The 15,962-nt window shown below is 30.4% G+C and overlaps 1 protein-coding gene across 2 annotated transcripts in view; it reads left to right on the forward strand.

Annotated features, from left to right (window-relative positions):
• The first annotated feature begins 1,382 nt into the window (after nucleotides 1-1,382).
• Nucleotides 1,383-15,962, forward strand: part of LOC125071282 (inverted formin-2) — an 88,481-nt gene continuing 73,901 nt past the window's right edge. For both annotated transcript variants that reach the window (XM_047681457.1, XM_047681456.1), the window contains exon 1: nucleotides 1,383-1,503. The gene's annotated coding sequence lies outside the window, so the exon portion shown is untranslated. The remainder of the gene's footprint in view (nucleotides 1,504-15,962) is intronic.

Below are 15,962 nucleotides of genomic sequence, written 5' to 3' on the forward strand. Positions count from 1 at the left end.
AATAATACAAATAACCACGTCTAAATAATGCTAGATTAGTTCATTGAGTTTCATCCACTTATAATTTTATGCTTATAAAATACCATATATATATTGGACAACATCACATACATTATTCTGATCCCAATGTAAGTACCTAAAGCACTTGTGTTATGGAAAATCAGAAGTAACGATGGTACCGCATACACCCAGACCCAAGACAACATAGAAAACTAGTGAAATTTTTCTACATCGACTCGGCCGGGAATCGAACCCGGGACCTCAGAGTGGCGTACCCATGAAAACCGATGTACACACAACTCGACCACGGAGGTCGTCAATATCCTGATTATCTATCAGTGTAACTTATAATCAGATATATTATGGAGCTCCGTAACCGTAACCGAAACTATCGGATATCCGGAATAAAATCAATCCGAAACCGTATCCAAATCCGGTATAAATATAAAATGTTGTACTTCAAGAGTATTCCTAATAGCAAATAATAACCGACAAATAAATGCTTATAATATGTAGACTAAATATAGGTCTTGATTTTTTTTATTTTGACAACCTAGTATGTAAAGCGCAACTAGGAAATAGTACTTCAAGAGTATCTATATCAACTTTAAAAATAGCTACATTTAATATTTATAAAACGGGATACCAATATAAATAAATAATGTTACTTTTATAAGTTTTTGGTAAGGACGCAAAATATTTTATAGTTCACAAGTGTGAGCACAAACACAAGGAAAGCCTTAGTGCTAGTTTATAATAAATTGTTGAATCAATTAATCATAGTTTCAAACACCCAGGTTTCGCTGCAAAAATTAAATGGTACTTAATATGTCATAGTGATGATGATGACTTTCTCTAGAATCTCAAGGGAGATGCAGGACATATTATAGTGCACAAGTGTGTGCGCAAACACACAGGTGAACTCTCTATTGCGTCACTCTCATAATCCGATGAGACAGACAATCCGACCATAAAGAATTCAGGCACAGGACCACAGGCTTTACCTGTTTTTGTGGTGGTTCAAGTGATTATAATAAATAACATTAATTAATATTATTATAGGCATAAATTACCCCATTTATTTTAAGAGATATTTGAGAAATAATCTTAATGACTCAAAATAACGAAAAACTTCTAAACTCAATGCCTAACTGAATAGAATACTATTTGTTAAAATATTTATATATGTAATTACTTATGTAATTCATTGTCAAACTACAATACAAACAAAGCAGGTCCAATTAAATTCCATCACTTCAATTACTTATAACAATAACAAAAAAAAAAAATTAACCTAGGCATTCAGACCGCGCCTAAGCTAAACTTAACTTAGCACTACAACTAAGTATTATCGTTTAGACGGCTATAGTGAAAGTCGAAGGACGCGCGTCAGTGCGCTCACGACGTTCGAACCGTGTGCATGTGTGTCGAGAAAAAAAATAAAATCGCGCGGTAAATTTGACATTTGATGACTTTGACGTTACCGAAAATCTTCTGATTTAAGTATGTCACTTTTGTTTTTATTATATAAGTTTCGGAATACGGATGTCAGCGTTTGCCTGAGTTTTAAATTATGACCGTTACAAATTCGCGCCATTGATGTTTCTAGTGTGAATATAATTTTGTTTTCTTTTTGACTAGTGTCCTGCGCTGAAGTTTAATTTTTGAGATGTGTTTATTTATTTATAAGCAATTTTAAAAATATTTCTATTGGTACAGGAATTGTGAAAAATATTAAGCTCCATGTTGTGAGTTGCAAGATTTTTATTTTTTTAAATATATATTTTTTTTAAATATGTGTACGTGAGTAAATGACGAAGAAAGTATTTGTCACCGTTATATTAATTTATCAATAGATAATGTTTTGTCAAAAACAATCTATCGATGTAAGCCTAAAACGTTAGATAGCACTAAAATATAATAAAAATAAAACAAATTCAAATTTCTCTTTTGAATTCATATTCATTTCAAAAAATATATTTTCCAAATTCTTTCATAAATGGCGAATTTATCGACCTTCGTTTTATTTTAAAATGGTTGAAACATACAATTAACTAAATTAAAATATTTAATTAGATAGTCTGTCTTTTTTCGTGGTCTAGTTTATATATTTAAAAAAAACGTAAATACAATATTCTTATATTCTAAATTTATGCACATATTTGAGTATAATTAGAACATTTAATAATTAAATAAATCACAGTAAAATCACCAACTGACAACAATAGTGCCGGTGTACAGTGGGACTGTGTTTGTAATTGTCTATTATAGATATTACGTCTCTACAATTTAATAAAAATACATAAATATTCCTAATTAATTATAGGATAAGTGTATTATATAAAATAGCGTTTAATTTCTTGTAATTGACAATAAAGATAGCGATAAAAATGTTTTCAGATTTGTGTACACATTACCCGCTATCAACTGATAAGGTAGTTTATTTAAAAATCTGATACGAACGTAATGGCTTTTTTAGGATTATCTTAATTTTTTTTTAATGTGTACTTTACTATATTTGGTAAAGATACGAGACATTCTATCATATTCATAAAAAAATATCCTGAGTGACTATTAACTCACAACCAAAAATTATGAATGTAGAAATTAAAAAATTTGGAAAATCGAAAATTTGGATTTTTGGAAATTTCATTTTTAAAGGTGGAATGATAGCAGTGGTGACGGGAGATCAGTGACTGTTTTATGGGGACTGATCGGATTTTGTAGTTAATTTCTGTTTTCCTATGTTAATTTTATGACCCTTAAAGTGCGTTAGTTCGAACGAAAACGATCCCAGATTGCGGATGTTATTATACGACTGCTATAAAACTCTAATCATTAGAAGATAGAGCTTTTGAATTTATTACCATAACATGTATGCCAGTAATTGAGTAATTTGAATATGATTGAGAAAAGAGGCCTGAAAATAATTAAAATAAAAACATGCACACAACTAGATAAAATAAGATTTAGTGATTACAGTGAGAAAAAAAAGAATGTGTTTTTTTTTTCTAAATTGTTTTTACTATGAGGCTGGATTGACAATAATAATGTCCCACTGATCGGATAAAATTCGACCCCGGCAGTAAATCACAACGGAGGCTAGTTAACACAGGATATATTGTAGTGGTGCACCACTACAGTGGTTCGTTCGGTAAACTCAAGTGCAGCCGCTTTTCAAGTGCAGCAGTTGTCATTTATGGCAAATGGTCCGATGCCGAATCGTACATTCTATTTTCAAAAACCTGTCCGAGAGCTAGAGTAATTGTCAGTTAAGAGTTCATCTCCTATATACGATTCTCGAATGGTATGAGTCTGGATTAATGTATTCTATTTTCAAAATACTGTGTGGCTATAATCTCGCCCAATTGAGCGTCCGGTTTTACAATTCGTAGATAACATTTTAATCGAATATGAACCAGAATATTGCATACTTGTAACTTGAAGAGGATTATTGAATGGTCTCTACCAATTCAATATTGCAATAATTATAATATAATGTAAGTAAGTAGAAGATTGTGATAAATGTGAGGACATTTTCATTTTAATTCTGCGACAGGTATTTGAGATTTGTTATCTCTATAAAAGGTATATGAATTATTTTTGGAATTGCGAAATATAATTAATTATTTCATATTTCAATCAATCAAGCTCTAAGTGACCTTTACTAGTCCTTCGTTGCTCTCAGCAGTCAGCTGCTGTACTGGATTTAAATCATATGATTTTTTTTTATATTTAATTAATATGAGATTCTTGCTGGTTTTCTCGATAGAATATACATTCTGAACCGTTGAATAATATTATTTAATACTGTAAAATTGCTTATAGGAGCCCAATTGAATTAAGGATATTTAGATTTGTATTAAGGGCAACATGTCCAAATGTGTTTGTAATGGAAATCACATTTTCGCCACAACGTTAAATTGATTCATTATAACTTATTATTTTTAAATGACTTTTTTATATATAAAAAATTGGCAGGCGGTTGGGCCTCCTGTTGATCAACACTGCTTATGCACCACCAACCTTGGGAACTAAGTTCTTATGTCAACAGTACTTGTAATGATTACCCAGATTATGTAACACGAAGCCCTACCACCAAGTATATTAAATTAAATTATTCAACATTTTTCACAATTATTCTTTATGAATCTTTGGAAAAAAATTATAAAACAGTAATCTGTTTCATATACTTAAGCTCTATATATAATGAAATAGTATTTTTTTTTGTCCATAATAATTATATGCATATACATATAACCTATAATTATTAAAAGTGAATTATAACTATGTAAATTTTATTTATATTTATTTATAAGTATTTAACTATTGTGTGGGTGTGTTGTATTGATGTTTCTGATTTTTAAAACCATTAGAATCGAGGCCATCAATTTTGGCAACTGTTAAACTGGATTCAGAATAATAAATACATAAAAACTTAAACTGAGAAACAATATTTTTAAATTAAGGCACACCTAAACTTTTTTTCAAAAGAGTTGGTAAATGGTCACCATCAATTACATCGCCAATGCTTCACCAACGTTTGGAATTAAGATGTTGTGGACCATGTACTTGTTACACTAGCTCATTCAGCCTTCAAAACCGGAAAGCAACAATACTTCGATTAGGATTGTTGTTTGGCGGTACTATTTGATGAGTGGGTGGTACATAATAAGGCGGGTTTTCACAGAGTCCTACCACCAATATTCTCATCTCTGTTGTATTGATTCGATGTGTTAGTGACCGAACACTGCGATCCACAAATGACAACAGGTTTCGTGGTATGGATTGCTTGAAGATTGATGTTGAATTTCCTAATAACTTTCCCACCGCTGGACAATAGCCTTCGTTTATGTCAAAAAATACATCAAATGAGGCAGTTTCTGTAACAATTAAAATAAATCGGTGCGTGGGTAAAATTTTAAACTGGTTTATCCATAGGCACGTTCGTGACAGTCAATGTCAGTCTTATAATAATAATCGGACACCTACATTTGTACAACTGTTTGTATATTTTTTTATGTTGTTAAATATTACTATAGCCTTTAAATGTAATGATAAAATTGTTTCGCTGTACTTCTGAAGTACCAAATTTGAATTATTAAAAAGATGGGGTTAATTAAAGTCATTAGTCACATGCCTTGGAAAGCCCGTCGTGTTCCTGTTGAGTTATGGCACTATTTGAGTAAGGGAATAAAGACTGCACCCTTGTTTGCACACACAGATGCAAAGGCTAATCTTCGCACATTTTTTCCTACACCACTTTTATCTAATTTCATTACGTCCGGTTCAGTGATTTTATTATGAGACAACAGTCAGACAAGTCTGACTGAAATAGACTGATTTTTTTATCGCTTTTATAATATTAGTTTTATAATATAACAAAAATTAATTCGTAATATCCTACCGTCAAGCAGCTATGCTTAGTATGAGTAAACTAGTATAACTAGAAGCAAATTTTAGTGGCTCGTTGAAGATTTTAGGGATGTATCGTATTTCTTATAGTAACCCCGTAACATCAGTGGATTAAATGCCAGTCTGCCTACCTATTTTTAGTTAAATAAGAATCTGTAAAATATATCAGAGAACTTACATTAATAAAAATCGATTGCCATCACTTTTAAAACGAAGAGAAATTAAAAGTTAACCAATTTTGATAAACGATCGCACGGGTACGTCGAACTAGGCCATAAAAAACAGATGCATCTTTGACACAGTTAATACTAGTTCCGTAAAACTTTACCATATCCAAAAGCAATTTAAAATGGTCACCATTAAGTATCGTACTGTCATTCAAATTCATCGGATTTTAATGGTGAAACGATTGATCTCAATCGAAGGGCTTCATGAATAATTCAATGGCTATTTGTTTCTCTAAATGTTTTAGGTTAGCAGGTCGGAAGGTTTTGAAGATTTGGGCCAAATTGTTTGAGTAGAGATCATTAATGGTTTTGTATATACCATTAATAACAAGAAGACGATTTCAAATTACCTCCGTATTGATAACGTTCGAAGTTTGAACTATTCAATAGATTATAAATTACAATTATTGGATTTAAGAAATCCCTCATGCATATAAGTACTTTATTTCACTCCAGTGTCTATTCCACCAGAATTTGACATTGTAAAGTTTGATTATTGGGCGGAAGAATAACTGATTGTTGCTTGTAATATACCCATACGAATTTTGACAAAACCCGTACTTCGCTGTTATTGTCTTTATAAATTTAAGATTAGTCAAATCAAATCAAATCAAATGTATTTTATTCAAGTAAACTTCATAATGAAGCGTCGATATCTAAACACTACCGTCGTTTTACACATTACACTACTAGTGTTCAATCATTTATGTGATGGAACCCCAGGCCAAATTCAAGCGATTTTGCTAAAAAGAATTATTTGAATAAATAATAAGATTTATTGATTAATTAAGTCTTAATAAACTTTTTAAAAAAATCTGCAATAAAGTACTGATAATATAAATGCACCTTCAACAAAGTAACATAAATTTCTATTGTTAGCAAAAGTTTCTCCTATTTAGAATAGGTGTATTTCCTAAGGTTCCTTATTAAAATTCCTGAGGGGAAAATAAAAATGGATTGTAACGACGGATGTTGGTCACAAACGGAAGGTGTTCGTACGTTTCGCTACGTGGAACAAATATAGCTGGGTCACATTCTAAGGGCCATCGCTTCCTCGTCGGGAAATAGATCAAACGGCGCAAGCTCAGCCAAATATTAATTTTCACCACAATTACATTGATAACGTCGTTAAATTACGAAATTTACCTTCACGTTTGTGACATAAAAACTTTTTAAATTAATGCATTACTATTTAATATTACTTTCCCGGTGTGTTATAATTTTATTTATTTTAAGGGGGTGAAAGTCTTACCTATAAAATGTGATGTACTAAAAATAAAGTTTATGAGTTTAAGGCGTACATACTTACTTATACTACATAAAAAATACAATAACATACATACATATATAAATATAATTGTATATAAAATAGGAATGGCATAAAGCTCCCCCCCTCCTTATGTAGCATATTATGATGTACTTTTTATCAAAACCAAATCTTAAATAGACTTAATATTTATGTATAAATATTCGAACCTCATAATCTTAACTAGATAGCCGTCCCCGCTTCGCACGGGTACAACCAAGATCTATTTTCAACTTTTATTTTCAAAACAAACATTAAAAGAAAAATTCTGATTTTTTTCGGCTAGGAAAGGTGAAATTTCCGGCTTTTCTCGACTGTGATACACATTTATACCTTGCTCTTGAATCACAGTTTATTGATGAAAACCGCTTTAATCCTTTGCGTAGTTTAAAAGATCTCAGCGTACAGACGGCGGGAAGCGACTACGTTTCATACTATGTTGTAAAAACGACATATATAAACTGAAGTTTTCGTATAAAATGAATATTCTCCATTATTCAAAGATGGTTTTAAAATATTATTATGTGTATTATGTTGATTGATTATTGGCAAACTTTAATTCATATTATCTAGATTAGATTTTAGATTTTAAATCTAGATATTTTAGATAAGGTTGATTATTTTCTGATTATTGATCTCGAACATAACTAGACCGAATTGCTGTTGCGCAATGATTTGGCGCCCTCTTCAATATTCTGTAGGCTTTTATGAAGGCGGCTATTATTATTAACATAAATATATAATGCATATTATAATATCTCACATTAAATCATTGATAACATTTTATTTTCAAATTTATTTTTTGAACGATCGCGCTGTGTTTATACTATTACTAATATGCGATAAATTGTGACGCTTTTATTGCCGTTTATTAATTCTTTTGTTTTAAAAGATTCACTATTATATTCTATGTAGTTCTAAAGAATATAATGCTATTATTGGTACTTTAAAGAATACATCATAAAATTACAACTCTACAATATTTTAAGGTAAAACAGTATAAGTTTATTTGGTGGTAAGTCTACCATCAAACAGCAGTACTCAGTAGTGTTGTGTTCTGATTTTAAAGGTGATTGAGCCAGTGTAACAGGCACAAGAGACATAACATCTTAGTTCTCAAAGTTATTGGTGCATTGGCGATGTAAGAAATGGTTAATATTTCTTACAGCGAATCGTGTTCTTTGAGGACCACAGAGTTGTCTGAAGGTTCATATCTTACTGATATACAGACAGATATGTGTATCTGTATTGAGAGCATGAGCTCTAAGTACTTAGTAAGGCTTTTTGTATCTGACCGTCTGTGTCGGAATATCACTGACATCTATTTCATGAATATCTGTACATAATAAATAATGACAACGAACTCCAAGTGAGCAAGTAAGCATATGCAGTTGATATGCTATTCTAAGCTATAACTTTCATCAATCGAAAAGAACAGGTTTTAATAATTCGTTCAAATAGATAAAATTAAAAAAGAATTACATCGTTTTATTATTATTGTATGGTGTTAATGAAACATTAAGTAACTCAAATTTCACAATCACACTAAAGATTCCAGTAGTGTATAAATATACAGAAATCTTTTTCTGTTGCGTTTCCTGATCCAATGTTGGGAACTATAATGGTAGCTATCAAATTCAACGACGACCAAATTTCAAACTTATTATTACGTGATAGTGATCACTTTTGCGTATTTTTAAACTTTATCCATGGTAACGCGCGACATATTAAACTGTTGGTAATGTATATAATAATAGCATTCTTATTTTTATATTATTAGGGATTAGAATTGTGTAAATATGATTTAAAAAACGGTAAAATTGTTTGTCTTCGAACGGATGCGTTTCAAGTATCGAACGTGCGGAGGGTTTTTAATTGTTTCTTTTTTATTTATTATTGACTGACAGTTATTGTGAGTCCAGAGTTTTATGTTATGTGATATTAAATTTAAAAAGAAGTATCAATTATGAAAGTATTTCTAAAAACGTTTTTACGAAGTGATTACCGATTTGTATAACAGTTATATTCATTAATAAAAAAAAAATTGTCCGCAAAGTAAATGTAAAATTTTGAAATGGATGGTTATTGAAAGATTTTGTAATTATAGAAAACTTATTTTATTATTAAATACAAATAAAGCAAAGATGTATATAATATACAATACACTAAGGATAAGGGGTAAGGTGGAGGGGGCTATAACGGCAAATTAGATCATTATGCCGTTTCCCGTCACGGCATAAAAGTCAGCCATACCCCCAAGGAGCATTAATACATATATATTTCAAAATAATAATTTTGAAAATAGAACACTTATAAAATGGAGGATGATTATTATTATTGATATTTTGATAAAATTTATTTTAACGCTGGCAATAAAATATAAATAAACAGGGAAATATTTTTAGTAAAATTAAATGACTAAATTTCAAATAAAATAAAAAGATTTTACTTTATTTGAGATTTAGTCGTTCATTTAAAATTTTATTAAAATAATTTATTTATTTTGCATTGTATTAAATATATTTTAGTAACCAATTTCAAATAATACAATACGAAGCTAAGCTAATTCTAAGAATCAATCGTAGCTGTCATACAATTATAACCTTTAACATTTAAATAATAAGGAGCATAGTTAGTTTATCTGTTTATACGTGTGTTCGTTTAAGGCGTGCGACCGTGAGCATTGTGACTAATGACGAGGCTCTGACCTTAGTCAGGACTAGTTGCTAATCGCGGCTTTTGTTGAGAAGTTAAGATGAATACAAAATTATATAAATTATATATTAATAATAGATATTATGTACTTGTTAATATAATGTACATACGTAAATTATAAATTATACTGATATTATAATTGTGTGAAAATTTGGGTTTTGTTAGACTATCGCGTAAAAACGGCTAGACGGATTTGCATGTAATTATTTATTTGGCTATTTGCACCTGCGACACTCCGAGCGAGCGAATCTGACGGAAGCAAATATGTTAATAATTTACGAAATAGCCGAGCCGAGCAAATTATTATAAAATTATTTTTTAATATGTTTCTTTATAATCTGTTATGAAACAAAGCGTCCGTATTTTTTTTTAAAATATTAGTGCTAAATTTTATTAAACTTAATTTATGTATGGATGGATTCAAATTGTTTTATAATATGCTAAAGCTGTTTATAATTTTTGTATCGTAAAAGGTTTAAAATTATATGAGATTGACTATCTTTTAACATCCCGTTACATTAAATGTTTTTTTTTTTTTTTAAATATTTTTTGGCATTCTGTACACGTACGCCGTCGTCAATTGTCATTTAGTACTAAATTAAAAAAAAAATAACATATAGGTAATCTTACGCATAATCGATATTTGAGAAGGGATTAGCTACTAGCTGTCGTCATCGTAATAACGTAGAAATCTTAAAAAGACCATGTTTTTTGACATTACGATTAACACTTATAATTATTTTATTTTTTTGAATTTATTTCGTTTTTATTTATAGGATCAAAAGTCTCTTGGGGACCACATGAGGCTAAAACACTAGATATATCTTAAGAAATTTAAAAAATATTCATTATACAATTTGACACTTAAATAATAATGATAATCAGTCTGTCAATCTGTCTTTCATAATAAGTACACTGTGTACGTAACGATGATATAGATGAAGTATGACACTAAGTAGTCGGACTGATTGCCTCTTGACGGATGCAATGATTTACTATTTTCTTTCTTTATATATATACATATATATACCTACCGAGCTTTATTTGTCTTGTCTTTTGATTAAACTACTATTGAATTTAAAAGTTATACATTAATATACGACTAATTTATAAATTATACATATGAGTGCCTATATGTATAATAACATCTGTCATGTATTATATCGATATCTCTGTTCTTAAGGGCTAGTTTTATATCCTATTTAACTATATCTTTATATTCAGGTTATCGAATTTTTAGTCAGTAATAAGGCATAATACCAAGTAAGAATGACATGTCGAAATTAACTTTATAACTTATAAACAAAACCTTCAATGAAAGTAAAAGATCTCGAAGGGCGTTAACAAGTGAAATCACGACCTTGCCTCGCTAACAACTAAGTTTATTACAAAGTAAACGGTGTTCGCTTATCATACTTTCGATTTGGAGATATACAAAATATAAGTATTACATAAACTATTCTCAACTGCGTAGAAAGTATTAGGAATTAATTTTTAATTTAAAAAAAATAATTAAAGAACTGAATCGTATTACTTATAATACATTGTGCGAAAATTTTGTTTTTAAATTTCGAACAGTTTGAAGTAAAATTATGTATCTGTGTAATATGTATTAATTGTATGTATGTATGGATGTCTGTATGTGTGTATATATGTATGTATGTATGCATGAGTTCTATTTTTTTTTGTTGTTATATTAATTTACATTTTTTATACACGCCCACATGTATACCTTCTTGCACTTTCTAAGGTTGTAATGCTTTTAGCATTAAACCTGCCTATTGTACCATATATGTTTTGATGTGTGTGTGTTGTGCAATAAAATGTTAAATAAATAGATTTGCAGGTAAATTATATTGTTTTAGAACGTATAATATTACAAATTTAATTTAGTTTTTTTCGATTGTTGTAAAACCATAATCCGGACGTGAGAATACTTTCAGCTTTAATTTTTGTCATCTTTTACAATTGATCAAATTAATTCCATCACGGTTTGACAAAATAATCTGTTTATTTCACTCTTATTACGTGACAGTTAACTCAATTGCATTTGTATAAGTGTATTTCAATCGATTCATGAGATCAAGGATGGCTGTCAGTTGATATTCTGACGTTTTGGTTCGAATAGTCTGTGGAGTGAAATGGAAAAGGAACATTAAAATTAAAAATTCAAATTCATTAGTTTTCTTTTACATAAGCGTAATAATTTTACATATTTTGTTTACATAATTATGTAAACAAAATATGCTCGCAATAGTTTTTTCTTTTTTTTTTTGCCAGATAATAACTTTAATAAATCCTTATGCAAAAGGTGTCCATTGGATTTTAATTCGAACGATAAGATATATTTTCGATAATTATTATGATTCACACTTACCTTATTCGAAGGTTGTCTGGAGAAATAATTGATTAGATAAAAAGGGTAACTGTTCAGATCGACCCTTGTTCTGGTTATTAAAGATAAAATTATACTAAAAATTTTGATAACTGACAGCAGATTTTAAGGTTTGGTTTCAAATTGCGGGTTGGGTTTTTTAAAAAAAAACTCAAAGAGTTTTTACGTACTCCGGAGACGTTGGTTCAGCGACAATTTTTCGGGTCAGGTTAAGGAATACTTTTGTCAGTGCTCACGGGTCTTGTGCTCTATAAAATATCTGACGCAGTTGGACGATATTGAAATAGAGCTGGAAAGTAAAACTTTGGCGAACGACCACCCAAAGACAACGGCACTGTAAGAAATATTAACCATTCCTTACACCCCAATGCGCCACCAAACTTGGGAACTAAGATATTATGTCCCTTGTACCTGTAGTTAAACTAGCTCACTCACCCTTCAAACTAGTAGTACTACTGTTTGGCGGTAGAATATCTGATGAGTGGGTGGTATTTACCCAGATGGGCTTGCACAAAGCCCAAGTAAATCTTATTTAAAACACCCAAAAGATAACTTAGCAATGTTTTTCAAAACACAAACTTAAAGAATGAAGTATACTTATTTACACTTTCAAATCTTTTTCATAGAAAGTGTTAAATATTAGTAAAGTTAGAGCGATCTCGGAAACGCGAGTGTTGGCGGGCCAAGGCTACGCGTGGGATGCGCTGGCGCACCTTACTGCTTGAATATCGGAAACTTGACTAACTTGTTAAATTTTTATGTTTCCAAGTAGCTATAAATTTATAATATTTATTTTGCCATGGATTCAAAGTTGCCATTTTGACCTTTTCCCTTTTCAATATTAAGTAATATGAATGATTATCTAAATATAATAAAGATAAAAAAAAACAGAAATTATATTAAGTATATATAAAAAAATGTAAAAGATTAATATCGATTTAAATATATTTAAATATGGAATACGTTTCGGTCGTTTATTTTTAAATACATACTTTAAAGGATTATATTTTGTTGATCTAAATAACATAGATAGGCTATAAATTATCAGATTGGGTTTTATTAGTTAGCTTAATGAGAAACTTGTTATGAATTTGACAATTTATTGTATTGCCTTTTGCTATCTTTTTTTTTTATTGAGACAGTTGATTTCTTCGAAAGATATCTAGACCCTGAGGGTTATGGGGGGATTTTAAAAGATTATATAAATATAAAAAAGGATATAATAGAAAACGGTTCGTGGATACTTATGTATAAATTTTCCCTACCTAGGGAATTGTTTCTATATAGTAAGCCGGTTTGAGTTTGAGCCGGTCTAATAAGACAGATCTTTCGTGATGGCCTTTGGTTTGTTATAAAGCAAAGAGTGAAATATCTTCTAAAAAGCACCTATTACACACATGTGTGAGAATCGAAACAGATTATAAATATAAGCCACTAAATGTGAAGCCAAAAATTTTAGGGGTTGGTCCTTAGGTATTAAAATAGTATTATAGGTATAAAGTAATCCTATGACCTTCTTTGGAGTGTGAGCTTACTTTTACATTTATAATATTCGTATTGATAATATTCAAACTCAAACAATTGTAGTTTAGTTAACGTTATTGTCATTTGTCATTGGATATTTTTTCGAATCGGTTCTAATTTTGAAAATACAAATTATGTGAAATCTCTCCATTCAATGATTGATTTTGTATTTTTATCTAGAACATGTGTGTTTGTTCGTATATTCGTTTCGCGTTTGCTGATTATAAATTACAATATTGCCTCCAGACGTTCGAAACTAATTGGATGTCTTTAATAATATTGTTTTTTTTTTTTTATATACAAAACTGATCAACAACCTAAGATATTATCTTAGGTTGTCGGATAAAAAATATGTGTCTTTGTAATTAAAGGCAAGCAGTTGAGATTATTTTTTACATTATCTTTTGATAGGTTTAACTTTTTAATATATCGTTTTATAAGAGCCAGTTTAGTCGATAGGATAATGATAGTCTTGTAATCATTTGAACGTGCTTATTCGGTAGCTTATTTAAAGTGAGATTAGTGCTCGTTATGGAATAAGGAGCGAACGTATATATTTGATTTAATTTTCGAACAATTTCATCCAACAAATCGATTCTGGAACAGATTAATGGGGTATGTCTCAAACCATATCCTGAATGGGATAGACCTTTGCCTTAAATAAGATATTTACAGGCATTCGTAAAAGTACCAGACTGTATTAATTTAACTGTTTGCAACCCGTGTGCACATGTTTAGGAATGTAATCTAGCTCAAAATTGTGTTAGTTCGTAATTTTATTTATTCATTATTGCATCATAACTTAAAACTAAATTTTACATACGGATTAAACAAAAGTTGCATTAGTGCGAAAGGCGGACTTATCGCTAAAGCAGCGATCTCTTCCAGGCAAATTTTTGGCATGAAACTGGTTGTAAAATAAATACAATGTACGTTCTAATGTTTGTGTACCTATGAATAAATAAATTAAAGTTCCATAAATTATTTATTACAAGCTTCTTTATTCCGTTTCCGAGCACAAGTGCATCGATTATCTAAGAAATGTCGCCTCTATGTCCAATCATAAACAACACTTCCCATACCATAAACGATAAAACGCGTAACGCGACAAGTAAACATTTTTAATTAACAGTATTTATCGGAGAACTTCATACTTAAAAATAACAGCGCTTTATAGAAGCCGCAGTATTTATAGAAAGCTGATAACATCCATATGGGTCGGTGCATGGATAAAGAAAATTACTATATAGGCAGAGATATTTAATGGTCCGGCTACACAAAACTACTTCGGAATTCCGGTTTGCGCAGTCAAGTTGCTATAGGAATAACGTTCTTTTTTTAAATTCTAATAGGAAAATAATCATTTACTTTTTTAAAACTTAGCTATCGTTCTATATTTTTTTATTCAGTTTTGGTATTTTGATGTACCTGTTGATATTTAATTACGATGTTCTTATTTCCAGCCACTATCATAGTCGAAATTTCATGGATTACCATTTTAAATACATTGTATGGTTAATAAATGCAAAAGTTACTTTGTCTTGTGTCTGTTTGTTTGTTGATATTTTATCGGCAAACCAGTGAACCAAATTTGATGAAATTTAGTATGAAGCAAGCTTGAAGTTCAAAGAACTACATAGGCTACTTTTTTATGGCGTAATCCTGACGACCAATCACTAAAATGCGAGCGAAGTCACGGACGACATCTAGTTTTTAATAAATGGTTTATCAATTATGATATATAGATCATACTCTTCAAATTATCTTTAAACAAAAACTCTTTAATTAATTTTAGTCGATTGCAATTTTTTGCTTTTATCGACACGAGAACCTAACTAGTTACTGCGGACTCCTTACATACACAGTAGGGATATATATTCACACACTTACACACACACACACACACACACAGTTTAGACAGTCATCGTCGTCAAGAGGTCTTTAGGCTATGCGTGAGCTGTACTACAGTTCACAGACGAGCTTCGCTAAGTAAACTGTCATCAAGTCAGTTGCTTGCTTATTGTAAGTGCGAAAGTTTACGCGGGTACCCGGGTATGAGGTCGAGACACACATATACATATTTACCCTGATATATAATATGATAAATGTGGGAGTTATAGATAAATATAATTATGATACACTTAGTTAACATTTAACAGCCTTCTCACTTTCTTCTTAAGAGAAAGGGTTTTTGCCCATCTTAGTTCCCAAGGTTGGTGGCGCATAGGTGATGCAAGGAATGTTAATATTTCTTACAGCGCCTTTGTCTATGGGCGGTGACCACTTACCATCAGGTGGCCCATATGCTCGTCCGCCAACCAATGCTACAAAAAAAAATGGGATATCAAAAGCTGTTTCTAAGATATGCTTTTGTAAAGAT

Source organism: Vanessa atalanta, chromosome 19, assembly GCF_905147765.1.
Source record: "Vanessa atalanta chromosome 19, ilVanAtal1.2, whole genome shotgun sequence".
In the NCBI taxonomy this organism is placed as follows: domain Eukaryota; kingdom Metazoa; phylum Arthropoda; class Insecta; order Lepidoptera; family Nymphalidae; genus Vanessa; species Vanessa atalanta.